Raw genomic sequence first — 27745 nt, 5'->3', positions numbered from 1 at the left:
TTGTAAAATACTCTGTTAGTAACCTTGTGAAATGCTCATGTTAGTAACTGTTTGGAAGCTTCATAAATGTGAAACTGGCTTCCTTGCTCAGTAATGCAAAGGTGCATAGTTTCTCCCATGCATGAGGAGCAAAAATTAATTTTTTAACAGCCTTCCTCTAAAAGTGGCATTGCATTTTTTCTAACATTGCATAAAAGAGATCTTTGTGTGCGTGCACTGAATAAATGGATAAAGTGCTTGATTACATAGTGTTCAAAATACCTTGATTTGCATGACATGGTTGCTTTTCTTGGTATGGCTCACTTAACTTTCAAGTATCACTCCTCTGAAACTGTCACATGGGAGAGATTGCTGTCTCTGTAAACAATATATGGGCGGTTGGCTCCTTTAATTGTTTGCTCAGAGAACTGGCTGAGCAACTCCCTTCCAGCAGAGGAAATGGATTGATGAATTCGAACTTGACACAAGATTGTGCATATCCAGAGAAGCTGTATCCTTTGCAAGGGGAAAAGAACTTGGATTCCTGCCATGCAAAGGACTTGGACTCCAGCCACATCGTACTCATTGTGTTTTGAGCAAATGGGAGAAGCCACATGCTGCTTGCCTGTTTTATCCCTAAGCAGCTAGCTAACATGAAGAGAGGAAGAACTAAAAGAACAGAATCTGATTTGCTTCTTATGGCATGTGTTGCGGCTCTGACCTCCCCCTCCCAGCCTGTCATGTTAAGATTGCTCCTTCATGTATGGGTGGAGAGTTCCTGTTATTCCCCTTCCTAAAAAGTGCCCAATATGCCAGCTAGGGAAAGCCTACCCCAGTTTCCCAAACGGCACCATTTTGGCTACCCCTGAGTTAAGAGCAATATCTTGGTGTGGGTGTTCTCCCCCTCCCCATACATTTTGATCATGCATACTTACTGCTTCTCCAGCCAGCAATCCAGAACATTATCTCCATTACCTCCATACCCTGTGGACCAAATTTGACAGATGGGTGGGGCTGCCCATGTGTCAGCCAGCCGGTGTCACAGTGAGATCAGGCAATACGGCAAAGGGCTCTGCTGGACTTTTAAGTGTCCATACTTGCAGGTGCTTTGTTGCTGTCAAGATGGTTCTTTTCTGTGAAAAGATTTCAGAAGTTAGGTATGGTTTCTCAGTGGTTGTTGCATTTTCAGATGTACTGTCTTTTGTCTTACAAGCGCTATCAGAACCAAGCTGTAGGAAGAGTGTTAGGTTTTTCTCTTGCTGAAATTATTTACTAAAAACAACATAGTGTCCCCCACCCTGGAAGGTTTTGACTGCTTGGACAGCTAAGACTATATCAGATTAATAAATATACCAGCAGCAGAAAATAAGGTGTGAGCTTGCAAGCTGGGGAAAGCTAGTGATCTGTTTTTGTAGCCAGTAGCTCTGTGAAAGGTGAATAGTGTGCAGAAGCACCTCTTTAATAGCCTTTTGATGTGTTCAAATAACTGGAGAATTCGTAGACAAGACCAACGTGACCTGTATTAGTTTGAGAAGAAAGGTCCAATAGACTCCTAGACTTCATCTGAGTACCACACATATATTGTTTGCTTTTCTATTCTTCAAAGGAATTCAGGGCAGCATGCACTTGGCTGCCTCATTTTATACCTCACAAAAGTCCTGAGAGACTAAATACAGTGGTACCTTGGTTGTCGAACTTAATCCGTTCTGGGAGTGTGTTCGGCTCCTGGAACTGTTCAAAAACCAAGATGCGGCTTCCGATTGGCTGCAGGAACTCTTGCATTCAATTGGAAGCTGCATCGGACGTTCAGCTTCCGAAAAACATTCGCAAACCAGAACACTCACTTTCAGGTTTGCGGTGTTTGGGAGCCGATTTGTTCAGGAGCCAAGGTGTTCGACAACCAAGGTACCACTGTACAGTTGGTGACTTGCCCATTTTCACCAAAGGCATACTTCTGGTTTGTAAGAGATTCAAACCAGATTTGCCTCCAGCACCCTGGGAGCTACCCCACCCTGGTGCATTCAGGGCTCCCTCCCTTTTCAGTTAGATTTGTCTGTCTGGTGAGGAGGTCATTGTTCTACTGAGCATAGTGGAAATTTACCAGACGGTTAAAGAACTTGTAAGCAGAACTTGTTAAGAGAAAGCAAACTTAGGTCAAGAGCACCCCTTTCATTAGAAAGAGGGAGAACCCGACTTTCCAGTCTGCAAACTGAGGATTTATGCCATTCCGTGACATAGAAGATTGACTCTGAGGCACTGAGAAATGTGGCCTACTACGGTAGGTTTCAAGCCATTTTGGTTTGGCCAGATTGCAATGCCAAAACAATGCCACACAATCCCTAACACAGGGGTCAGCAAACTTTTTCAGCAGGGGGCTGGTCCACTGTCCCTCAGACCTTGTGAGGGGCCGGACTATATATATTTTTTTGGGGGGGAGGAGTGAATGGATTCCTATGCCCCACAAATAACCCAGAGATGCATTTTAAATGAAAGGACACATTCTACTCATGTAAAACACGCTGGTTCCCGCGGGCCAGACTTAGAAGGCGATTGGGCCGGATCTGACCCCTGGGCCTTAGTTTGCCTACCCATGCCCTAACAGGGGTAGTAAGCATGTGAAATCCACTGAACCAGAGCTGTTGAGTTGAACAGAAAGCACAGAGGAGGCCTGGCGATTTTTCTCTTTCTAAACAATTCTGGTTACAGGTAGGTAGCCGTGTTGGTCTGAGTCAAAGCAAAATAAAAAAAATCCTTCAGTAGCACCTTAAAGACCAACTAAGTTTTTATTTTGGTATGAGCTTTCGTGTGCATGCACACTTCTTCAGATACACTTGAAACAGAAGAGTCAGACCCTTATGTATATGCAGAGGGTGGTGGGGGTGGGTGGGAATGGGTGATGGGCTGATGGGAGTGGCAAACCTGTAGATGGCTGTTAACGACTGCTGACGACTGCAATTGGTCCTGTGGGGGAAAAGCAAGGGCTGAGGCGCTAAAGAAAGCTTGATCATGCATGAGATAAGAATCCAATGTCTTTGTTCATCCCAGGTGGCTCCATGGTTTTAAGCTTGGTAATGAGTTCCAATTCAGAAACTTCTCTTTTCAGTCTGTTCCTGAAATGTTTCTGTAATAAAACAGCTGCTTTGAGATCTTGTATAGAATGTCCTGGGAGATTGAAGTGTTCTCCTACTGGTTTCTCTGCTTTCTTTAGCGCCTCAGCCCTTGCTTCCCCCCCCGCAGGACCAATTGCAGTCATCAGCAGTCGTTAACAGCCATCTACAGGTTTACCACTCCCATCAGCCCATCACCCATTCCCACCCACCTCCACCACCCTCTGCATATACATAAGGGACTGACTCTTCTGTTTCAAGTGTATCTGAAGAAGTGTGCATGCACACGAAAGCTCATACCAAAATAAAAACTTAGTTGGTCTTTAAGGTGCTACTAAACAATTCTGCTCCTGCAAAATGCAGCAATGATACTAGCATTTGTGTGTGTGTGAACTTTTTACTTTTAAAATATTGTGGATTGTTGCAGCATCTCTGTTTTGAGTGACATTAAGGAACGGAATGGCTTCCCTTAGGCTATCAGTACAGTATTACTGGCAAAGCTTGTTTGAATTCTTAACGCCTTCTGAACTAGGACAGAGGGTTCTTGGTTAATGAGTGGGTGAACAAAAAGTATTTGTGGTAAGACCATATCTCTCCTGAGGCAACCATTTGTGAATCTGTGTTCAGACATGCTTCTCTAGCTAGAATCTGGCTACGAATGGCACAGGTTATGCCACTTCCACTTCCAGTGGGTATTCACAGTGGAACAAGTGTCTTTAAAATAAAGGCACACAACAGTTTTGTGTGCTTGCAGAGACTGTGTTCATACAGAATCTCCTTAAACATGGTGATACCAGGCTATTTGTGCTATGTCATACCAACAGTAGAAAAGCCAGTCTTTGAGATACTTCAAAACACAAAAGGTTCAAAACACTGCTAGATGGGTTTGACAGATCAAGATGATTCCAAATGTAATAAATACAGGGCACTCATCTGTTGTCTTGTTGATAAATAATTTCTAGCAACCTGCCCTTGGTTTTTGCTTCCATGAGGGCTAAAATCCATTGTATTGAAATAGAACTTTTGCCTTCTTTTTCTGTAGTTGATGCTTAATTAATATGGTCAAGCAGGATGCCCCCTCCCTTCATGCCTCTAGTTTATTTAGAAAGAAACATTTATATACCGCTATTCATAAAAATATTAGCAGTTGACAGTCATATATAAAACTATGCAGTAATAAAAACCATATACAAATTTTAAAATCAGAAATAAGCTAACTGTTATGGAAAGATGTATTCTTAATGGCCTGCATAAGCCGGCTGGAATAGAGACATTTCCAGCAGTGTGTCACACAAGACCAGACTTAAAAGAAAACTAGATATCCTCCCCTTCCTGCAAAATCAGACACTTTGGCCACCACACAAAACCTTATGGTAGACAAATAACTTCATTCCAAGCTGCATCCCACATGAATTTACCTTGAAAGCGGCACTTGCTAGGCAAGTAGGATAGCACAGCAAACAACGACTCAGGTCCTGCTTGCAGGTATCTGCTTAGCCACTGTGAGAACAGGAATGCTAGGTAGATGACCCTTTCGTCTGATCTTGCGGGGATTCTCTTAACGTTCTAATGACGGAATGCCTGAGATGGAAAGCACGGGACCCAACACCTAAACACACACACGCACATTGCAAGTGAGCAAAGACATCATGTGAGAATGCCACACAAATAAGGTTAGCAGCATTTAGGCTGGTCTACAGTCAGAGGAGTCTATGCAAAGCACATGGGATGCAAGTAAATTTGCTCCAAGATTGCATGGATAAGTGCATCTGTTTGTCTACTGCCTTCTTTGGTAGCCTGAAGGTCAGTATTTTTAGTATCTCTTACAATAACAGAGATTTGAGAATTTGTGGTTTAAACAAGCGGCATACCCTATAAGGCATCTTCTTTCTATAAGGCTTTCCAATTACAGGATAATACCAGTTCATTCTCTGCAACTAATTTTATTAAAAAACTCAAACTATTTGGTTCGAACCTAGTGCTTTATTTTGCGTTGCCTCCCTGTTTGTTGTCTCTCCTTTAGCATTTTGTCTTAAAATGCATTATGATAGAAGCTGGCTCGCCTCATATAGGATTTATGCAGTTCAGAGCAAGGAAAACACGAAACTCCAGAACATCACTGAGAATGGAGACTAAATCTGGTGACCGTTTGCCAGAGGGAAAAAAGGAAGGATAAACAAAATCCAAGAGTGTAAAAACATTTAATAAACTTCTTAATCTCTTCCTTTTTAATCTGCAGATAGTTTGTGACAGAGGTACAAAACTCAATCCAGGGGTTATGGGTGGGGACGAAGGGATGAATACCACTTGTAATAGAAAAATATTTTGGTTTACAATTTTTCTTCATTTATAGGAACATCATCATGAGACTTGGGAATACTTTGACCTGAAATGGGCTGAATCCTGATGACACTGATCTAGCGCAAGCATACTGACCGTGTTAATCCTCTGGAGATGTTGGAAACTTTTTGCGTGACAATTTCCTCCAAGCTGTATCGCCACACTTTCTGCCTGCAAAGAAAACACTGGATTTCTAAGAAACGAATCTCTCCCTAATGCAGTGGATATCTCCGCATACCCCCCCCCTTTACATCTGCTTATGAACTTCAGTGCTTGGTTTGCATTTGATCCAGGAAAATTCCAAGTGACAGGTAGTGTAAACATCCTACACTCTCAGCTGTGTGGAAAAGAAGAAAGCTGGGAGAAGGCTGTTTACTCTCTCTGCCTTGGAAAGCAGCTGAAGGAGGAAAACATGAAGATCTTGAAAGTTGTTTTTTTTTCCTAAGCCCTGTTTCGAGCTTGCTGTGTAGCAGTTTGCATGTGTATGTTTTGACACCAAGCTGAACAAGCCCTGGTGAGAATTTTAAAAATAGAAGTTAATTAATGTATAATGCATGTTTTTAAAATTGCTTTCAGCATTGTGGAGTGTAAATTAGGCACTAAGTAGGAAAAACTACCCCAAACATATGGGAAGAGCCATCTAGTTCAGCATTGTGTTCTCACAATAGCCCACAAGCAAGTTGTGAGGGCCTTAGCACTCTTTCCCACTAGCGATCCATGGTCATATCTCTCTTAATAAAGATGGTATCACCATAAGTAATGTGAAATGGATAAATGCCAGCTTTCATACTGATATGGAATAAACTAGAATTGACTTAAACATCACTAAAGATATATAAATGAGGGGGGGGCAGTTATTAATAGTCCAGGTGGCTTGGTTTTGTTTGGATACCATTGCCTGTGCAGCTGACAAGAAAAAATTGGGGCCTAATGTTTTGGAATCGTCAATAAACTTGAAATTTGAAAAAAATGGGATGGAGAATGTATACTTAATTGGATAGTTTTGAAAAACTAAGGATGCCATTACTTTTATATCAACAATGCGCTTACTTTTTAAGCAGAAGTGATGTGTAGTATAATTGCATTTTTCTCACATGTGATCCTTGTTGATGTGCAGGAGATTTTGATCCTTCTCTTCACGCTTAAGATTGTGGTGTGGAACAGCAACATTTCTGATAGAATAGCATTGTATAGTTGGAAGGAAACATCAATGAATTGGAAGCTTTGATAATTGCAACATCTACTATCACAGATTCAAGGCGCGCATGTGCACGCACTACAAAGGAAAAAAATAGCTCTGGCATCTCTGGAGCATGCCTTAATGGAAGAAGCTATATGTTAGTTACAACCTTCCTATTAACAATTTACAGATGTAGTACTGGGCTGGAGCTGGGCTTGTGAATCCAGGAATGGCTTTCGTACAGAGACAGGCATTTCCCATATTTATAGAGTAACAAGCTCCAGAAGTTTTAAAGTGTAGGTCATCCTTCAGTCTAAGACGGAGGGTCAAACTAGACATTACCTTCAAACATGCTATGATTGCTCAACAGCGCTGTGTTGCATTAAAAGCTAGTACTTTTAATATTTTTATTCAATTGCAGAAAGTTGGTAAATAATTTTTCATGGTAATCTGTTTTGGAGCGCAACATTTTCATTTTTGTTTCTTCTCCAAATTCCCCTTACCAATGGCTTTTTCTCCTGTAGGGTTTTAAATGGCATGTTTAACTTTTTTAAGGACGCAGGTAGCGCTGTGGTCTAAACCAGTGTTTCTCAACCTTTTTTGGGCCACGGCACACTTGTTCCATGAAAAAAATCAGGAGGCACACCACCATTAAAAAAGTTTAAAAAATTAACTCTGTGCCGCCCTATATTGACTATATAATTATGACTGTAATTTATTCTGTATCTCTTCCTCTCCCCGCTTTTTAAATACCAGTAAATGAAGCCAAAAGAGAGACAACAGTGCTTAAATGCACAGATGTTTAAATGCACTTACTTGCAGGCATGCTAAGGTAGATTTCATTCGGAGAGAGGGGAGGAGAGGTGGAGAGAGGGAGAAGGGGAGGGAGCGCAGCCCAGAGCCGGCTCCACTCGCACTCTATTGTTCCAGGCACCGAGGCGAGTGGGGGTGGGGAGAGAAAGAAAGAAGCTGCAGGGAAATAAAGCGGCAGTTGCTTACACGCGCGTAAACGGGTGTCGCTTTATTTCCCTGCACGGAGGAGGGAGCAGGGAGGAAAGCTGGAAAGTTCCGCGAGGGAGGAGGGAGGAAAGCTCCGTGAGGGAGAAAAGCCCCGTGCATCCCCTCTCCCTGGACTGAAAGAAAGCCGTATCTGCTTACATGCGAGTAAGCGGCTGCTGCATTCTTTCCTTGCAGGGAGGAAAGCCCCGCGTGTCCCCTCTTCCTGCACGGAAAGCAAGTGGCAGCCGCTTACATGCGAGTAAGCTGCTCCTGTTTTCTTTCCCTGCAGGTAGGAATGTCCTGTGATAGATTGGCGGCCGCCAGGCGTCGCGGCACACCAGCCAGCATTGGGCGGCACAGTACTGTGCCGCAGAACAGCGGTTGAGAAACGCTGGTCTAAACCACAGAGCCTAGGGCTTGCTGATCAGAAGGTCGGCAGTTTGAATCCCCATGACAGGGTGAGCTCCAGTTGCTTGGTCCCTGCTCCCGCCCACCTAGCAGTTCAAAAGCACGTCAAAGTGCAAGTAGATAAATAGGTACCGCTCCAGCAGGAAGGTAAACGGCATTTCCATGTGCTGCTCTGGTTCGCCAGAAGCGGCTTAGTCATGCTGGCCACATGACCCGGAAGCTGTCTGCAGACAAACGCCGGCTCCCTCGGCCAGTAAAGCGAGATGAGCACCGCAACCCCAGAGTCGTCCGCGACTGGACCTAATGGTCAGAGGTAGCTTTACCTTTACCTTTTTACGTTTTTGAAAATGACTTTGGAACAGGAGAATGGGCTACTTTGCATGCGGTTTGGATCAGGTCAGGCAGGAAAGACTGAAATTCCCTGCTCCAATGCATTGCTCTCCATCTCTCTTGCCTGCAAAAACTGCTCTGGGGGGGGGGTAGTGTTGGGGTTACCAGGCTGCTGCTGCATTTGTGTGCAGGAGGTCGTTTGCTCTGGTTTGTTACAAATTGAAGGTCTTCAGCCAGATTGATTGTGAAAGGTTTGCTCATACCCACTTGCATTCATGGAGGGATGGGATCAAGACTTTATGAAACCTTATTTATTTCATAAAATTAATGCACCACTTGATTGTAAAGAAAACAACCCCATCAAAGCAGTGTGTGTGTGTATGTGTGTGTGTGATATGCAAAAGCAATCACCTCAACCTATCTTTTTGACTTTAGAGCACATTATTCATTTATGTATCCTATGGCTAACCCAGCATGGTTTCCTTCAGTATCTTTGAAAATAGAGGTTCCATTTTTCAGTGTGGGAAAATTCGTGGCAAAGTCTAATAGCAATCTTGTTGACCATAATGTCTTCTGAAGATATAACAATGTCTGTAGTGTATACCATTTGTGGCGTTTGCCCGTTCTTTTGGAAATGTCTGTACAGGGGAGAGAAAGGGTTAATAGGTAGACCAATAGAAAAGCCCAGAGGCGGAGCCTACCTGCTTTTAAAAGGCTTAGCCAGAGGATTAGGCAGTTGGGAAGACAGTTGGAAATAGAGAGACAGCTAGTTCGGTTGGGTTTCTTGTGGGTGGGAGGCATAGGAGTCAGAGTGGGTTAGACACAGAGGGGAGACAGAGAGAGTGAATCGGATTACAGTGTTTCAAAGTATTTTAAAATTGTTTGCGTTCACAATAAACTGGAATCTTTGTTAATACGTTACAACCTGACTGAGTCTGAATATCTTACCGGGGAAACCTGGTTGGTGGCAGTGGAAGAGAATAGACGTCAGTAGTCCGTGGAACGACCGGGGGGAGGGGGCTCTGTGTCAACGCCACACCATTCAAGAAGAAATCTCTACTGCCTCAGTGTGAATTTAGTAGCTTCACAAATCTTGTGTGCAAGCACTATTCCCAATAACCCACAGTCCTACGTGTGAGTCTTTATGGTGATTTTGAGGTGTTCTCTGCATGCTGTATCTATGTGTAACTAACATTTTTTTTAGGTTACTTGAAACTGCATCAGAACTTTCCATATGGTATAGATTCTAGATTGGAAGTAGAATCAGGAAGCATCCAAGAGAAATTGGCCTGTAGTGTATACATTCATTTTTGTTATCTGGTAAACTGGCTGTTTTATGAAACTGGGAGACTGGAGCAAATTCAAAAACATTTCTTATTGCTTTATGGTATCAAACCTCCCCTACCCCCAGCTGTAGACCAATGAGCTGTGTATTTAATATGCCTCATTATTCTATACATGTGAAGGAAAACAGTCTAAATGTTTTGTTTTGAGATGACGGTCACTTGGAGGTTCCTGGGCTCACATTTCCTGGAGTCTTTGTTATAACTTCATCTCTGTTAGAAAGGAAATGGAAAGTTGCTTTGAAAAAATAACCCTGTGCTGCACTAGGGGTGGGGTTGGGGTTGGGGGATATCTGACAGGATTTTTTCTTTTCTTTTTGAAGTGCCAAATCCTTTCAAGTGGTTGAGAGAGAGAGGATTAAAAGTGAATAATGTTAAAGACAAATTGAAGTTGATGCTTGACTTGTCAGTCTCTGGAGTTTCCTGAACAGACTGAATGAAATGTTTTTCAGTTGAAGCCCACAAAGATTTTTTTTAAAGAATCTGAATGGAGAACAGCAAGGATTTGCATCCTTGTGTCCAGTTTCATTCCTGGCTTACTAGTAATTATTCAGTTCCTGAGGAATCTTGGCAGCTGAAGAGAATGGTCCAGTTCACAGGACATGATTTTGACTGTGAATCCTTTGAAAAGAGATACTCCTAGCTGGATGAAAAGTACAGTGAGGAACAAAAGGGTGGGATAAAAGCAGTATGCACGTGTCTCGTGCGTATGCATTGTCTTAATTGTAAATACAGTAATGTTTTTTTAAAAAAATAATAACAATTGTGGTGGTATTTTCCCATGTGCAGGAATTAATATTTTCCTCCATTGGGTGAGATACGGGATATAAATAAATGAAAGTGATCAGATGTATTATCAGCTGTGTGTGTGGCCCACCTTGACAAAATGCTGTACTTAAATCTAAAACATTACATTTTATGCAAATCAGTCCCCTCGGCATCGAGGGAATGGGCATGCACACACTGACCCCATTCTTTGCTAGCTTCTATAAGAGCTTTCGGAAGCATTTGCTATGCTTGATCACGACATTGTTTTGATCTGTTTGAAGCGGCTGGTGACATGGTTCAAAGCCAAACCCAAGCCAGCTCTTTACACACAACAATTTGTAATTGCATCCAGAGTTGTGGGATAGGGGAGGGGCTCAGGCCAAATAACTTGACTGCTCCCCAGGCAATCGACACAGCTGAAAGGAGATCAGGTCTCACTGGATTCCCTCCTCTCGAAAGATCATTGTGTGTATTCTTACGATACTCTATACTGCCATCTTATGTTTTCAGCTGTTTAGTGTTGAGACCCCTTTTACAGACTTGCCAGCAGCTAAATAAATTTTAGTGGGCTGCTGTAGTTTTCGTTTCTTGGTGCCGCCCTCATTGCCTGTCACTTTTTCACCATTCTTATGTTTACTCCGAAAAAGAAACACGTGGTTGGGATTCACCTGAAGTTACAGACGCACACACCACTTGTGGTAATTTCTGTGCTGAGCATCATAACTATAGCAAGTTAAGAGGTGGTCAGTATATTCATTTCTCTTTTAACAATGTAAGAAACACTTCGTTGGACCAAGCCAAAGGCCCATCTGTTCCGGCTTTCTGTTTAAACAGTGGCCAACCAGGTGCCTATGGGTAGCCTGCAAGCAGGACATAAACACAACAGCCTCTCTCTCCTATTTGTGATTATCTGCAACCGGTGTTCAGAAGTATACTGCCTCTGATAATGGAGCTGGTGCAGTCAAATGCTTTCAGTACTTAGGCAGACAGAATGATTGGAAGAGTGCAATGTTTAATCCCACACTGTTCTCACAGGGATTTTATTTTTAAAAGAAATAAGCTTGTCTTAAGTCATTCATTACCTCCCTGGTCTGGTCTCTCAGGCTGTCTTTAACAGCAACTCAGCATGCTGCTCCATATAACGGCGTTACTGATCAAAAGCCCAGAATTTGTCTTGAAAATAAGGGTTATTATGAAAGAGTAGGGATGCCACCTGAACACTGTCCCTATTTCAGTTTTGTTTTTGCTTTCGAGCCTCCCAAGCACACCAGAACTGGGTTGTTTTGGGCCGCGCTCTCATGCACAGTGTCCACCAGTGTACTGTGCAGGTATTTTCAACCTACGTAGCACGATGCACCTCAGCTTTGCAGATAATTAAATGCAGCTTGTACGGTATCTGTCACACACAATTTCATAACCTTGATAATGATTCATATATTAAGATGAGAAGGGGTAATTGAAAGAAGAACATACTTTGGGTAAAAAGAAAAAAAACCATTCTTCTAAAAGAAGGAATTAATAATATCCGTCTTATGGATTTTTCGAGGACGGAACTTGTTTTAATTCTGCAGGCTACAAAGCTTCCTTCTAAATGAAAACGATGGTTGCGCGTTTTGTTCATCAGAATCAATTTCAATTATGCCTTTTGATATGTCTGAAAAAATAAAAAGATCAACAGATAAACAATTATTGTAAAACTGGAGAAACATTAAGGAGCTAAAAAATACAGCAGCCATAGTTAGTTAAGCAGCAGTAAACTTTCGATACACCTGAAAACTTTCTGGAATAAAACTACTCTCTGCCTGGTGCCAAGAAGCCATCATGGATGAAGTAGAGCCAATGCCAGTGGGGGGGGGTGCCATGGAATGTGTCACTTCTGAGAAGGCTCTTTTGTAATCTAATATATCCCAAAGGGAATAGTTTACCCTCTGAATGCCTCAGATCTTTGTTCCTGTGCATATTTCTCCAAAGCTTGTAACTTATGTGGTGGTGGTGGGGGGGTGTCTTTGTAGCCACATTCGTCTCAATCCTATGCAGAATTGGGTGCACATAAACCCAATTATTTTCAATATATGCATGAGCAATGTTCAGAGATTTGAGGCAGCATTCTTTAGAAAACCTTGTTTATCGTTTGGGATCGTTGGCTGCTCTATGACCAGTCTGTTATAAAGCAATGGAAAATTTAAGGTTTGCAACTGCATGATTTATGGATGCCACCAGAGGGCACTGCAGTTCTTTCACAAACTTAAAATGCTCTCTTGTTTAAGATTCCGTGAGTTGATAACACAAATCTGACTTGCCCATGGAAGTGTGAAGTTTTGAGCTATACGCTGAACTTTGAGTTTCACAGACGTAGGTAAGGAGCCAGGTATTAAAAATGGATGTAAGGCCTAGAGCTCCATATAGGTGACTTTGGGAAAGGAAAACTTGCAATACACAATGTGACTTTCCTTGATAGACAGTGGGGGGTACTCAGCATCAAGGACAATGTATTGTGTAAACACAGCAATAACCCTACAGCCTCTGATCTATGGTCAGCCTTCAAGTCTGAATGGGCAGATCGTCATCTTGGCCACAAGCCGAAAATTTATGTAAGAATTTTAAAGAGCTACTCACTTTTATTTTTTAAAAAATAAATCACACAGGGGTGGCTAACCTGTGGTTCTCCAGGTGTTAGACTCCAATTCCCATCAGCCCCAACCAGTATGGCACATGGTTAGGGATGATGGAAGTTGTAATCCACAAACATCTGGAGGGCTAAACTGCTTTATAGTGCAGTAGCTGGCCCTGCCACGCTTTGCTGTGTCTAATCCCTGTGACTGCCACCACCCTGTGTCGATCCATGATGTATCCCGCCCCCTCCTCCCCCCAGGTTTCCCCTGTGATTCCCTCCAACCTGTCCCGTCCCATGATGTATCACACCCCCTCTTTCGCCCACCCACGAGTCATCCCTGTGACTGGCCTCACCGTGTCCTGACCTATCCCGTCCCCTCCTCCCCCCAACCCCCACCCAGGTGAGTCAGTACCTCCGTTCGGCCTAGTCTGTAAAGGCTTTTGCCTAGTATGTAAATGGCAGCTGAGGTGTTGTTGAGAGGGAAGGTTCTATAGGTATAGTACCAGTGTAGCTGCCACTAGAGGGCGCTGGTTTGCAACCTGGTTCTTTTCCCAGAATGCATTTCCGTCTAAGTGGTGTGTTTTGAAACACAGGGTTTTTGAGGTTTTATGTGGCACAGGTGTGACATCTGTCTTTGAAAACAGTATGGGCTTGCTCTCATATTCGTATGCGGCATTGTGTCAAAATTTGAGCGCATTTGGTCAAGCGGTTTTGGTGAAATACTAACAGACATGGCCAGTTTACATTTATATATATGTACAGATTATCAACACATAACAACCTAGTTGATATTTCATTTAAATTATATCATGGCTTGTTTTGGAAATACTGGTTAATATCTTCCCATGGGCTGAAGGCAGTTCTTTCCCCAGGAATATCTTGCATGGTTGCTCTGTTGTTGCTTCTCCCTTGTGGCTGATCGTTTGCGTAATGTGTTCAGTCCCACAGGACTGGAGTGGCTTATCGTGCATATTTGAACCGGTGACCCGGAGAAGGCTGTGCTAGTACTTGACACAGCGAAGCATTGCACCATACTAGAACAGCATTAACAATACTGTATGTAAATGTTTTGTTCCCAAGCTTAGGCAACTAAAACCTGCCAAAAGAGAAGCATTGCAAAAAAATTTGTTTTTGTTTTTTGGCTAGGGATTTAAATACTCCTCTGTATAGAATAATATTAATAAATAATCCTTGCACACAGAAACGCACCCCTTTTTTTGTTTCCATGCATTTTTGTTTCCAAGCATTTCATCTCTCTCGAGTATGTGTTTCTGTAACTCTGCATTTTTGTAAAGCTTTGCTTAAGTTGTTTGTTGTTGCTTCGTTTTTCTGTACGCCGCTCAAGAGATATTTTGAATATAGTAAGCGGTATAGAAAACAAATAATCAAGAGGTGGGGAGCCTGTGGCCCTCCAGATGTTTAAGACTATACCTCCCATTATCCCTGACCTTCCATCATTCATGATAGGAGTAGAAACAGCTGAAAGGCTGCAGATTCCTCAGCCTTGCCTTTCATGAACTGCTTGCACTCTAAAAATGAGTGCAGCCTGGTCACAAGTTTACCATCTCATCTGTGCTTTGGTGAGAACCATATCTTAAGTTTTAATACTTTTTTCCTCTTGATTTGGATCCGCCTGACACTGGTGTGGAATCTCTCTGTCTTGACACCTGGGTAAGACATTGATCTGTTTGGCGGGAGAAAAGGTATGCCTATTCCACATTATTGCAACCTGCTTCTCTTTTTGCCTACACCAAAATTGACAAATCGAGTACCTGTGCAGCTAAATGTATGATAAATTAAGCAAATGTAAAACTGGTTTTTCTAAGTGATCATGCATGTGGAACACTTGACTGCTCAGACTTTTGGAGGAGGGTGTATTTGCAAAAATAATGAATAGATACTGTCAATCTTCATATTATTTGCGTCACCTGTGCCCATCAACTCCATTGACTTCTTCCAAGCAATCTGAACATTGCAGCAGCACAGCCTGTTCAGTTCTTACTTATCTGCAGTTTCCTCGGCAACCAACAAGCAATCCCAGAAACAGATTCCACACAATGGCAAGAAACCAAAAAAACCCAAAAACCTAAGCAACACTTTCAGTTCTTTGGCAGCTCTATTTTTAATGTTAGAAATGAAAACTCTCTTAAGATACCGTTCTTTGAAGTACCGTAGTGGAGAACGCATAATACTAAAAAGAGCCAATGGCAGTAGGATGGGATGTTATCTCTAATGCTAGTCCTTCTTAAGAGGACAGAGGAACCTACCGGTATTGTGCAACGAAAAGGCATTTATTTATTTTTTTGTATTTGTAAATAGCATGAAAATGAACTCCCTCTTCCGCTGTCATGCCTTATAAAGTACCATAGATCCCCCCCTGTGGTTTTTATCCTTGGTTCCTGATTTACAGTACTAATGTTTCAGGTCGGAAAAAGGTTGGCCTCAAAAGGTCAGGTTGCCCCCCCCCGCCCCGCCCCTTCCTTAGTTCTCATGTGTTTAATTTTCTGACACACTTTGAGGCTGGAACAGGAACAGTCCTAAGTTCTTTTCTGCAAATTATGAAGATGAATATATTCTTGATATGCAAATATTTGATGGCATTTCAATAGTTATTTTACATTAGTTGAATTCGGCAGATCTACTGAATCAGTCTCTTCTCGTTTCCGAACTGTTTCCATAACAGCTGATAATTATAAGAATAATTATTTAACATAATTTGTGCCTGTGTTTGCTTTTACTCCCTTCCTTCCTTCCTTGTGACACAACTGCTTAGATTGTAAGTGACCAGTAACTGTCTTATTTTATTTGACTCTATGTAAGCTGGGAGCCGAACTGAGTAAAATGCCTATAATAATATTTCATTCATTTGCATGTGCAGTAAGATACCATGTAATGTGCAGTACATTTTCCACAAATTGTGCTTGAAGTGCTTCCCATAATTTAGAAAATTCAAGTACATCAGTAGGTGCAATACATAATTTTACCTCTACAGTGTAATGTTTGACAGTTCAACACCAGTTCATTTCAAAGTACAAAAAATGTTTAAATGAGTATAAAATGGGTAGACAACACAGTAGGTATCCTCCAGAATTAGACTACAGCACCCATTAGCCCCAGCCGGCATGGCCAATAATCAGGAATGATGGGAATTGAAGTATAACAATATCTGTGGGGTTGGGGGGGGCACTATGTTGGGTACTCCGGTTAACAATACCAATTAACAATACCCAATACCATTAGCATCTACATTATATGCACCCTAAGTCATCCATTCAGTTCATATTAAGAATGCTGCAAATAAGAGACATAGCCCAAATCAATTACCCTTAGCAACAGTTACCAACCAAACAAGGCCAAATGTACTGCCGAACAATGAAAAGGTCCACTGTTGTCCTAGATCAGGATTCCCCAAACTTGGGTCTCCAGATGTTCTTTGACTACAATTCCCATCACCCCGACCACTGGTCCTACTAGCGAGGGATGGTGGGAGTTGTAGTCCCAAAACAGCTGTCCAAGAGGAGAGGCTCCATCTTTACTCAGCTCCTAACTCTAGCCCCCAAAGGGAAGGCAGGCAACTTCAGGCAGCTCAGTCTCCAGCAACAGAGAGACAACCTCCTCTCAGCAAAGACCCTTGCCTTGAGCAACCGCTGAGTTATGTTCTACTCTAGAATGCCATTTAAGCTCAAAGAACTAAACATCTTCAGTTTTAAAACCAACCGAGGGCAAATGATTGTAGGGCAAGCAAGTTCAGCCAGAAGAACAAGAGTTTTCAGCAGTATGTAGTGGTGGGAGGAGCCTTCAGCCACAATCCCTGGTGTGAGGCAAGTGTGCCCCTCGTCTTTGAAAGAAAGACGCTTGTGCACTTTAACCATGAGGCATAATTGCATTTGGAAGGAAGATTTTGTTCTGCTCATGAGGCTCTTGTTTCTGCCATGCCTGACAGGAATCACTTCTAGAAGAAGGTGGTACTTTTAGGTCGAGGTATAATAAGATCCTTCCTTGCTTTCGGCATAATTGTTAAGAAATATGCATTTTGTGTGTGTGTACAAAATTGGATAGAAAGGCTGACAGGCTGGCGTTCATAGCTGCTGACACAAACTTTCTGAGCATAGGCCATACACATTTTGCTGACATCAACACTCTCCTTGGGAACAGCTGGCAATGCCTGCTGATCCCTTCCCTCAGAGCACATCCCAGCCATTGACTATGTAGATGGTTTTAAAGTATCCCCCCTAATTTATTCATTACCTGAAGTGGTGAAAATCTTAAGGCAAAATGTCCCTACACCTCTTAATTTTATTCCTAAGCACTTTTCCCTGTTCTTAACATGCTAACATCGCTGTGATGTGGGGAAGAATTATTACCATGTACAATCCTGCCAGTTAGTGTGGTTGACTCACAATATAGGTTTATATTGTGACTCTATTTAGACGTACGTTATAATCATTGGACTGAATAATTCCATTAAAAAACTGGTCTAATGTTGAAACCTTATGGATGGGGCATAACAGTTCTGGACTTAATTTGGTTGTCTAATATGCAGGAAATGAGAATAAACAAACATGCTGTGATCAAGTGAACGCCTTTTCAATCAGCCTTGATTTCATTAGATGGGTTTAGAGGTAGAATACAGATTAGTATCATCTTTACAAATGAGCCTGAAAACCTGTCCTTGCCTTAATTTAAAGCCAAACATATAATTTGCTGTATTATTCTACAAAAAACGGAAATTGAGTATTTGGGTTTGGTTTTTTTTCTGTGTAGTCAACACTCAGTCTAGATCTATTGTGTTTAATATTTTATTTTCATTTTTCCTCTGAAAAGTGCTTATTGAGAAACTGGTTTCGTTCCAAAATTAAAAACTCATTGCAGATTGATTCTGCATTACCCTACAGTGTGTACATTAGAAAGCAAATGAAAACAGATGTAGGCAGATGTATTCACACCCGCTCAATGACATGGATGGGCATATTCCAAAATCACAACTGCAATGTCCTTCATTCACTAGGGACATGTGCAGGGAGGAAAAAAGGCATACGTTTTCAAATGCATATCAAGTAGCCATACCTACCCACCCTTTAAGTGGAGCTGAAATGGATGTGCTCTCTCTCTCTCTCTCTCTCTCTCTCTCTCTCTATTATCCAGGTGCTTTTTGATTACCAAAAGAAAATTGTAAATGGCTGAAGTTTGGGAACCCTACTTACTATTCTGCAGAGGACAATGTCCTAGGACGACTACATGATAGGTCTACTTCTCTGTAAATTTTGCCATGAAAAATGCACCTGGGGTGTAATTTCTTCCCCAAAGGTCTGGGTTAGTGTTAATCCCAAAGTAAAATGCAGCTTTAAAACGTTACTATACTCTACTTGTATCTTGCTGAAGTTTTTAAATATATATATACCGGTATATATAAAAACCTAGCCTTCAATTTCATTCATGAAGTTACCATACCTTTTCCTCAATGTTTGCTTCCTTGAGTCGAATGAGATTGATTCTTCTCACCTTGCTTTGAGCAATACTTTTAAGGAATGGCCTCGGTCCAGTATACCTGAAGGAGCGTCTCCACCTCCATTGCTCTGACCTCCATTGCTCCATTGCTCCATTGCTCTGAGGTCCAGTGCCGAGGGCCTTCTGGCGGGTCCCTCGCTGCGAGAAGCCAAGTTACAGGGAACCAGGCAGAGGGCCTTCTCGGTAGTGGCACCCGTCCTGTGGAACGCCCTTCCATCGGAGGTCAGAGAGATAAAAAACTATCAGACTTTTTGAGGACATCTGAAGGCAGCCCTGTTTACGGACGCTTTTAATCTTTAAGAAATTAGTGTATTCTAATATTTCTGTTGGAAGCCGCCCAGAGTGGCTGGGGAAACCCAGCCAGATGGGCGGGGTATGAATAATAATAATAATAATAATAATAATAATTATAACTGCAGTGATTTGATTTCTATTCCCCAATATTAAGAACACGTGTAATAATATAAAATATGGCCAGTAGGTCAGCTTGTGAACTATTCAATATAATTGTAATTTATTTCAGTATTCTTAAGGAAAAATAAATGAGAGTTCCCTGTTCCAGACAAATTCCCAGACATTAATGCTCCCTCTACCCATGGGCCCTGACATATTTCCCCCTCAACAATGGGAGCCCACCTTGTGAAACACTTCCCTTACAGAAGCTCACTGGGCCCACTCATCACTTGGCAAAAACCTGTCTGCTTAGATATATTTGACTGCCGTGTCTATTAATTTTTAATCTTAGCTATTTATGTTTTACTTTTGGGAGGGAGCTAGCTATGGGTTCTATCTAAGTTCTCCTCAAAGTAGACCAACATGAGTCCATGAATTTTAATGGGTCTTCTCTGAGTCGAATGTTTGTTGGCGAGGGGCAAGCCCCTGCCCCAATCTTGAGGGGTCAGAGGAGACTGAGTGCGAGAGAGAAGGAGCTGCCTAGCCATTGAAGCTGCACCGTGCTGGGCTCTGCACTCGACTTCCAAACAATGTGTCACTGCCAGCCCCCTGCCTTGGTGGGTTGCATCATCAGGAGGAAGCTTCTTTCAACTGGTTGGTGGTTGTTTTTTTGGTCACTGGTCAAGTGTGTTGAGAAATAAAAGGGTGCAAAAGACTTCCAGTGACAGGCTGGAATCACTCAGAGGTCTACTCTTACACAACATGGACCCTTTATGTATACAAGCATGAAGAACAATGTTCAGGTTTGGTGATGGGAAAAAATAAATAAATATCATTCAAAAAAAAAAAAGGTCTGTGAGGGGAAGGTGAAGCAGCAAGGCCTGAGGAATTATGGGTAGCGGTAGCAACTGGGACGGTGGCTACAGAAGGGCTCTCATAATTCTTGCAGACTTCAGTGCTAAAGTAGGACAGAATTAGTGCTGATTTAGAGTAGGGCAGTGTAAATGTGGTGACTGATTGGCGTTATTGTTTCTTTCAAGGTGGCCTGTAAGCATACACAGTTACTGCCATAATGAAATTATCCTAATTAAGGCATTGGATCACTTTTACTACTGAATTACCTATTTTATACGTACAGCTGGGATGTATTACCCTGAGTGGAGAGGAGACATTTGTTAAATTGATTCGGCAGACTCATTTTATGTATTCTTAGTATAAGAGTTTCAGCTCTGATTAATAGGCCACGTGCAGTTGCCATCTTAAGTTTCAATACCAAATAATTTGTGGCGCTGCTTATTCAATGAGGGAAGTTTTCAAACTGCCACCTGCTATGTTCCTTTAAGCCTTTCAATGGCAAGCTATTCTGAAGCATTCTGAAATGAAAATGTCTTTACTTTCCCCAAGCAAATCTGAGAATGAGGCACTTGTCCCGCCCCCCGCCCCCATTTTGTTCACTCAGTTTGTTTGCATGTGTTGCAGATAGAAGTTTGTGCTGGCTCTTATTAAATTACCGTATGCTGAGTTCTGGACTAACCCATCAGATTGGTCCTCTTTGTCAACAACCTTTATATTTTAAATACGGCAAAAAATAATAATATAGCATATTATTTTAAGCACACACACAATTGTCTGGGGGCTATTTAACCCAGATTTTTTAAACAAATTGCCCAGAGTCTTTACCCCAGTATAACTATCACAAGATTGCTGGGCTTTCTACAGAACCTATTTCATAGGGATTATTCATAAGAAAGAAGGCATAGATGTTTGAAGCCATCTCTTCTGGCCCTTTGTTCTTCAGGTGCCAGTTTGATCTTCCATCTTGTCTTCCAGTCTGATGTTTCTGCTATTAAAATACCAGGCTAGTGCACAGTAAGTCCAGTCATTCATGATTGAGCACCAACTGAGACTGTGGGGTGGGGAGGAGTCACTGTTGAGGAAGCATGCATTAGATCAGGGGTAGGCAACCTAACGCCCATGGGCCGGATCCAACCCAATTGCCTTCTCAATCCGGCCCACAGACGGTCCGGGAATCAGCATGTTTTTACATGAGTAGAATGTGTCCTTTTATTTAAAATGCATCTTTGGGTTATTTGTGGGCATAGGAATTTGTTCTTTTTTCCCTTCCAAAATTATAGTCTGGCTCCCCACAAGGTCTGAGGGACAGTGGACTGGCACCCTGCTGGAAAAGTTTGCTGACCCCTGCATTAGATTATGATGGAAGGGTATCTTCACATACAAGCAATAAAGTTTCTGTTGCTTCTGTTGCTGTGTACAGTAGCTGTAAATCTGCATTGGCCAGAATGCTCATTTGCATTACAAATGCCCACTCCTCAGCTTTTCTCTTTAGCAGAGGTTAACAATAATCGTATCTCAAAGTATCTCAAAAGTGACTTGGGAGTCTTGAGTGTGAAAACAGGTCACTGGGTGCCGTCCCAGAAGGCCTTCAGCACTGTCATTTTTGCATTTTTGTGAAGGATTTTACTTACTGTACGTAAGCCACTCTGGGAACCAATCTTACCTGAAATGCATGGTACAAGTATGATCTTAAGTACATACGTATCTAATAAAACAAAGTTAAGGGGGTGTTGAATTAGAACAAACTTTATGGAGGTGGTGCTGTTCTTCGGAAAATAACTACCGGTACTTTTCAGAGAATCAAATCTGCTAAATTGCTTCAATTCAATGCATGTGCTCCTATAACTGCACACAAATGAAATAATGTTTGCTTATTAGGGCAAGAGACGTAGCTCCAGGCAATCTTGTGTACATGGAGAAATCAAGTCCCTCACTTGTTACATTTTGATGGATTTAATCATTCATCTTTAGAAATAGCGATGGAAGCCTGCGGAGACTTGACAAAGTTTTCCGGTGACTCAAATAAATGCCAATGTCTGTGGCAAAGTAGATTCAACATCCACTTGTTGGAGTATCTGTTTTTGTAGAAACTGAGTAGAAGTGAAGGGAGTTGGGAGTGGTGGCATGCTGCGCTTCGAAACCTGCACTGAGAGTGAAGGCAGGCCTGTGAAGAAAAAATTCAAAGCATTTAAGTGTCTTGGAGATGCTAATCCCAAGTACACCAAAAGCAAGTTTTGCTTATGTTTTTTATAAAAATAAAAATGCATCTGTAATCATTTTACATATGTTGCGTGCCATCCCAGTTTCCAAACGGTGCAAGATTCCAAGTGTTCCAGACATGCTTACCCAGGATCCATGTTTCCTTTGGGAAATGAGGCACAACAGAGACTGTGGTATCTTTAGGATATATGGTTTCTTTACACACATGTATATAACCGGGCCTGCAATGGAGGGGATCACAGCAACAAAACTTCAAGAGGGTCTTGCTTCTTCCATAGGTACAGCTCTGGATACAAACAGGCATCAGCCATGGCTCTGACCCTCTCCTCAGCTTGCTGCCTTTCAACAGACTGCCACCTTTTCCCTCCCAGCCGCATTCCAGCCAACTCTAAACTCTGTATCCTGACTTCTGTTCTTCTAATTAACTCTGAGCAGAGGGAGAGGATCCACCCACTTGCTGTCTGGCAAAGACGTTGCCTTCTTAAGGGGTCGTTACCTTCCCTTTCTTAATGGCTCGTCTCCCAGGCAATTCAATAGAATTTGTGCTGAATCCAGGAATTAGAAGGGCGATCCAGGCATTCAGCCTACCCCCCACAAAACCCCTCATAACACTTACGTAATAAAAACTTGAGAACAATAAACAGTTAAACACATAAACACATAAACAGAAAGAGGCTGGAGTTTACACAGTTAAGGCAGATACTGGGTTACAGACATTAAAAACGCTCTGTTGGGCATTTTCCAATGTCCCTCCAGAAAGAAGCGTGGTGTCCTGGCTCCCTGGGATGAGACACATAAACTCAGAAGCTGATGGTTTTCAAAAGCTTTAATTCTCAAATCAATACAATGAATATGCAAATCACCAAAGACACAACAGGCAGTATACATCAAGGAACATTAAGCAAGCTGGCCACAGCTATTGCCATAGTTGTTCCCAAACATCATTCTCTACTGCTTTATTTCAACAGAAAACAATTGTCTTTCTAAGCTTCCATTACATCTGTAAAGTGACATTCAGGAAAGCTGAACTGTCAAATGAATATTGTCTCCCCTGTGTGGTTAAGTTGTCGTCTGCCTGCTGGGATGAATTTGCCAACTGCTTTTGTGGAGAGAAATCACTTGTAGTCAGTTCTAGTTCATCAGCACAGCACGGAGTATAAGAGGCTAAACTTCCCCCTGCCTATTTAGATCAATTTCAGTCTATATTGCTCACCAATGTAAAGAGTGAGCGTTACTCTTGCATCGTTCCTAGCAGGAAGATCACAGAAAGTGATGAAGGTCATTTGCTGGTCACAGTCACAATGTGACTTTAGGACCTGGATGTAGTCAAGGTCGATGTAAGGATGATTGGCAGGTCCTTGTGCTAACATTGACCAAATCAAGCCTTTACTGATTATGCAGTCCTGTCGTGCTTAGAACAGCAGGTTGCGGAGATAGCCCTGAGTCCTTTTCCCCCAACGCCCACCTTTGTTTCTCTTCTAGACCTAGAAATAAAGCCATCACACATCCTGAAATGTGCAGCAGATTGCTCTGTGCTTGAATTGAGTGCTCTTGACACATTTAAAGACTCACCTGGCACTGTAGGAATAACCCCCTGGAAAGGGGTGACTCACATTAAACTGGTGCTGCAGCATCTGCACAGTCTTCACAGTGGCCTGATTTGCACAAAATGCTAAACCATTGTTTAAAATTAAACTATGTCTTAGACAGAACTCATCAGAATTCCCCAACACACTCCTTCCCTGCTTCTTCCTATGCTGCAGAGGAGGAAACAAACAATAGGCTAGATTGCAGGCTACCTTGATTGTTTTCTCCTGCATTGCAAAGGGAGGAGTGGGGTGGAGAGCACTGTGGTTTCCCTTGTTGCAGCGTATATACTAAGCATGCTATGTGCTCAGTTTAAATCATAGTTTAATTTCCAGTACGGTTTTAATGTGGTGTGCAACTGTTGTCTCTTTCCAGTCGTATTCTCTTAGATTTGCTGAAAACATCTCAACTCTTTGACAAGCCCAGAGAGCAAGGATACACAGAGAGGAATTGTTTGTGAATCCTCTGCATCTCAGGTAGCATCCTTTCCTTCAAAACACACTCAAGCTTATTTTTTTGGTTTGTTTGTTGTACTAGATGCATTGCATGATCACTTTACCGGTAGTAGCACTCTTATCTGAGGTTGGATTTAAGCCGACAAGTAAAAAGCAGATTTCTAAAATACATTCCTTTTGATTTTTCATTTTTCATTTGTGTTGGCAGTTTAACTCATGCTGAGTCCTAGGGATGGGGCAAGTTACATATTTCAAACTATAGGGAGGATAAATTAGAACTAATATGAAATGCAGACGTTTAGGGTTCTTACTGAATTGTTGGTTAGCATAATAAAGCATAGCCAATGTTCATACTCAGCTGGAGGAATAAGAACTTAAAAAAATAATTCTCAATACTTTAATATTTTTGCTAGGACACATTTCAAATTTCTTTCCCCAATATTTCTTCTCTAGCATTTATTTCTTTTCGCTCTCTCATCCCATGCTGCTGTTGCACAGTGAGGAAAATTTTTAATTTATTCAGGTTGTTTTGCAAGGGAAGCTGAGAATGCGCAGTGAAAAATCAATCTCGATATTTCCACATACCAGTAGTGTTTGCTGAGTTACACAACACTCCCCCAACCACCACACTCAAGATACAGTATTTAAAATGGCCTCCCCCCCCCACCCCAAGAAATGTCTAGAAAGTTGTTGGACTATCAAATGTAGATTTTATTTGCGGAAGACTGACTTGCTTTCAATATCTTGCTCTCTATAAGTGTTTTGCACTGGGTACCTCTGTATATAAGTACCCTGTTTCTCATATTTTAAGACATTCCCATAAAATAAGCCATAGCAGGATTTTTAAGCATTCAATGAATATAAGCCATACCCCGAAAATAAGACATAGTGATAGGCGCAGCAGCAATGCCGGCCGCGGCAGGAGGAGGAGGAAAAAAATAAGACATCCCTTGAAAATAAGCCATAGTGTTTTTTTTTTAGGAAAAAATAAATATAAGACGTGTCTTATAATATGAGAAACACGGTAGTATGCAGAGCCTGCGTCATAAATAAATATAGCAGTCAGGAAGAAAGCACTTGTGAAGTACAGTGGTACCTCTACTTACGAATGGAGCTCCGGCCACCATCTTGGATGCAGTTTGGATAGGATTTTTTCTACTTACGAATTTTTAGATAGGGTTGCTTCGACTTACGAATTTGTTCTCCCAATGCATTCCTATGGGATTCGACTTACCATTTTTTCTACTTACAAATGTGTGTTTGGAACGCATTAAATTCGTAAGTAGAGGTACCACTGTAATGGCTGCTGCCTTAGTAATGAACTCACAGTAATGTACATAACTTCTTGTAGGTCAGGAGTGGGAAACCAATTTTCTCCAGATGTTGTCGAACCGCAACTCACATTAGTCTCAGTTGTCCCAATTAACATCTGGAAGATCATATGTCCCGTTCCCCCCTCTGCTGTGGATTTCACAATTAACGTGTATGTGTGTTCTACAAAAAATAAATGTTGCGGTAGTTAGTGTGAAATAGTAGTTGGGAGTGTTAGATGAAAACTGAAAGATGCTTTTTCAGCTATGAAGCTCAATGTATTTCACCTTGAGCCATCCACTGTCAGCCTAATCCTACCTCACAGAGTTTATTATGAGCTCAACCGGGGTGGGGGTGGGGGGCGTTGTAGAGAAAAGAACCTCATATGCTGTCTAGAGCTCCTTGGAGGTAGGATGAATAAAACTGCAATGAAAACCAATAAGTAGCATAGCAACAAGAAATTCTTCCCCTTGTGTTATTACAGATGTTGCATTGTCCACTGACATAGGCATAGCTGCCAAGTTTTCCCTTTACTCGCGAGGAAGTCTATTCAGCATAAGGGAATTTCCCTTAAAAAAAGGGAGAACTTGGCAGCTATGGACATAGGTGGCTTTAAAAGTGGATTTAATAAATTCATGGAGGTAGACATCTTGACCTTCATGTGGAGCCTTAAAATTCAGTTCATTAAAGTATAGCAAACAAAACTGCGTAGCCTGCATAATTTACGCCAAGGTACATTATGCCGGCGTAACATAGAGGGAGGTCTACCCCTGCCCTGTGCCACCTCCCCACTCCCTCACAATACTCCTTTTGAAAAGGAACTTAACCCATCTGAGCTAGCATGTTTGCCAGGGTATCTCTAGCTGAGCTGGGATGAGAGACTTCAGTTGACATAGTCCCACCTCCAGTGTCTGCTCATCCTGGCAGATCTTAGGTTGGGATTCCTCCCTAAATTGTTGAAATTTTATTGATTGCTGAAGTTACACAATAACTCTTTGTAAAACAGCAAGTAATGGTATCCCGGCAATTCCAAATCAATTTAATTTAGAAAATGATGGGAGCTCTTACTTGGGAACTGGTGTCTAAAGAAAAAAGCATCACTACATGAAAGAACTACAGTGCCATTTAACTGAAGTTTCATATTTTCTTGCTTGTTATAAATATAAAATATGCTTTATAAACTAATGCTCAAGGCGTTGCTTAAAAAAATCAAATGCTAGCAGGAAAACCACATCAAGGATATAATTTAAATACACAGGCAGTTTAAAAGCATACTACTCTACTCCCTCTTGCTTAGCATTGGCTGCTAAACAGTTTCATAAGCTTTTGGGGGGGGTAGTAGTAGTAAATGTGATAGAAATGCAACCGAATGTGACGTTTGTTTGCGTTCATGGCTAAATGGTAGTGGTAATGGTATTATTATTATATTAAGACAAAGTATTAATAAAACCATCAGCAAATTATTAATTATATGCATACTTAAGGTGGCAATTTTATTCCAATTCCATGGCGTGCCCAAGGTAGATCTGCTTTGCTACCTCTCTGTGCAGTGGGCAAATTTTGTCTTCCTAATGGAAGCTTCACAGACTGTGCAATTCAGCTGTCTATGAAGTGACATGTTTGGGCACTAGAGCAAGTAGCCTCCGAGTGCGTCTGCTCCATAAGATAGCATATTGCGTAACGTTTGAAAGGGGAGGCTTATATCCCAAGCCTATATTTGCAATTTAGAATTGAAGTTGTTGTCTGTTCCACCCCAACAGCTTGTCGGTATCTGTGGCATGGTCCTGTGATCCAATAAAACCGCACAGGCTTTCCAAAATACAGAGTGACAGTGTAGAGGAAATAGGCACAGTGCTGTGCACAACAATGGAAAATAGAAAGCTTAACCATTTGATGTTCACGTGCCATCAGCTGTATACTCTGAAGACAGCATGGGCGGGGGACAACGACCCTAATAACCAAACCTGCACACCAGAGGAGACATAGCACCCACAAACATTATTATCTGCAAGAGTCTAGGATAACTTGCTTCAGAAATTGGCAGGATCACTGTGTGACCGGTCCATGCTTCCTTGCACCTCCAGCTGTTGAGCAGTTAGAAATGCCTGCTGTTCCTTCTGGTTTCCTGGAGGTTCTTTATGTTCACTTTGCATCTGTTTTGAACACAGCTCAGGGCCAATTTACATGTCCTTGAGTCAACCTTGCAGGCCTGCTTCACACACATACATTTATATCCTATGCTGTTGTAGACAATACGTGCGAGTATTTATGCTTATATCCCATCTCTCCTCCAGAGCTCAAATTGTTGTCCACAGTCCTGACATACTATGAGAGGGTGGTATGTACTT

The sequence above is a fragment of the Zootoca vivipara genome, chromosome 3 (assembly GCF_963506605.1).
Source record: "Zootoca vivipara chromosome 3, rZooViv1.1, whole genome shotgun sequence".
NCBI classification, from domain to species: Eukaryota; Metazoa; Chordata; class Lepidosauria; order Squamata; family Lacertidae; genus Zootoca; species Zootoca vivipara.
This window is presented reverse-complemented; position numbering follows the sequence as displayed.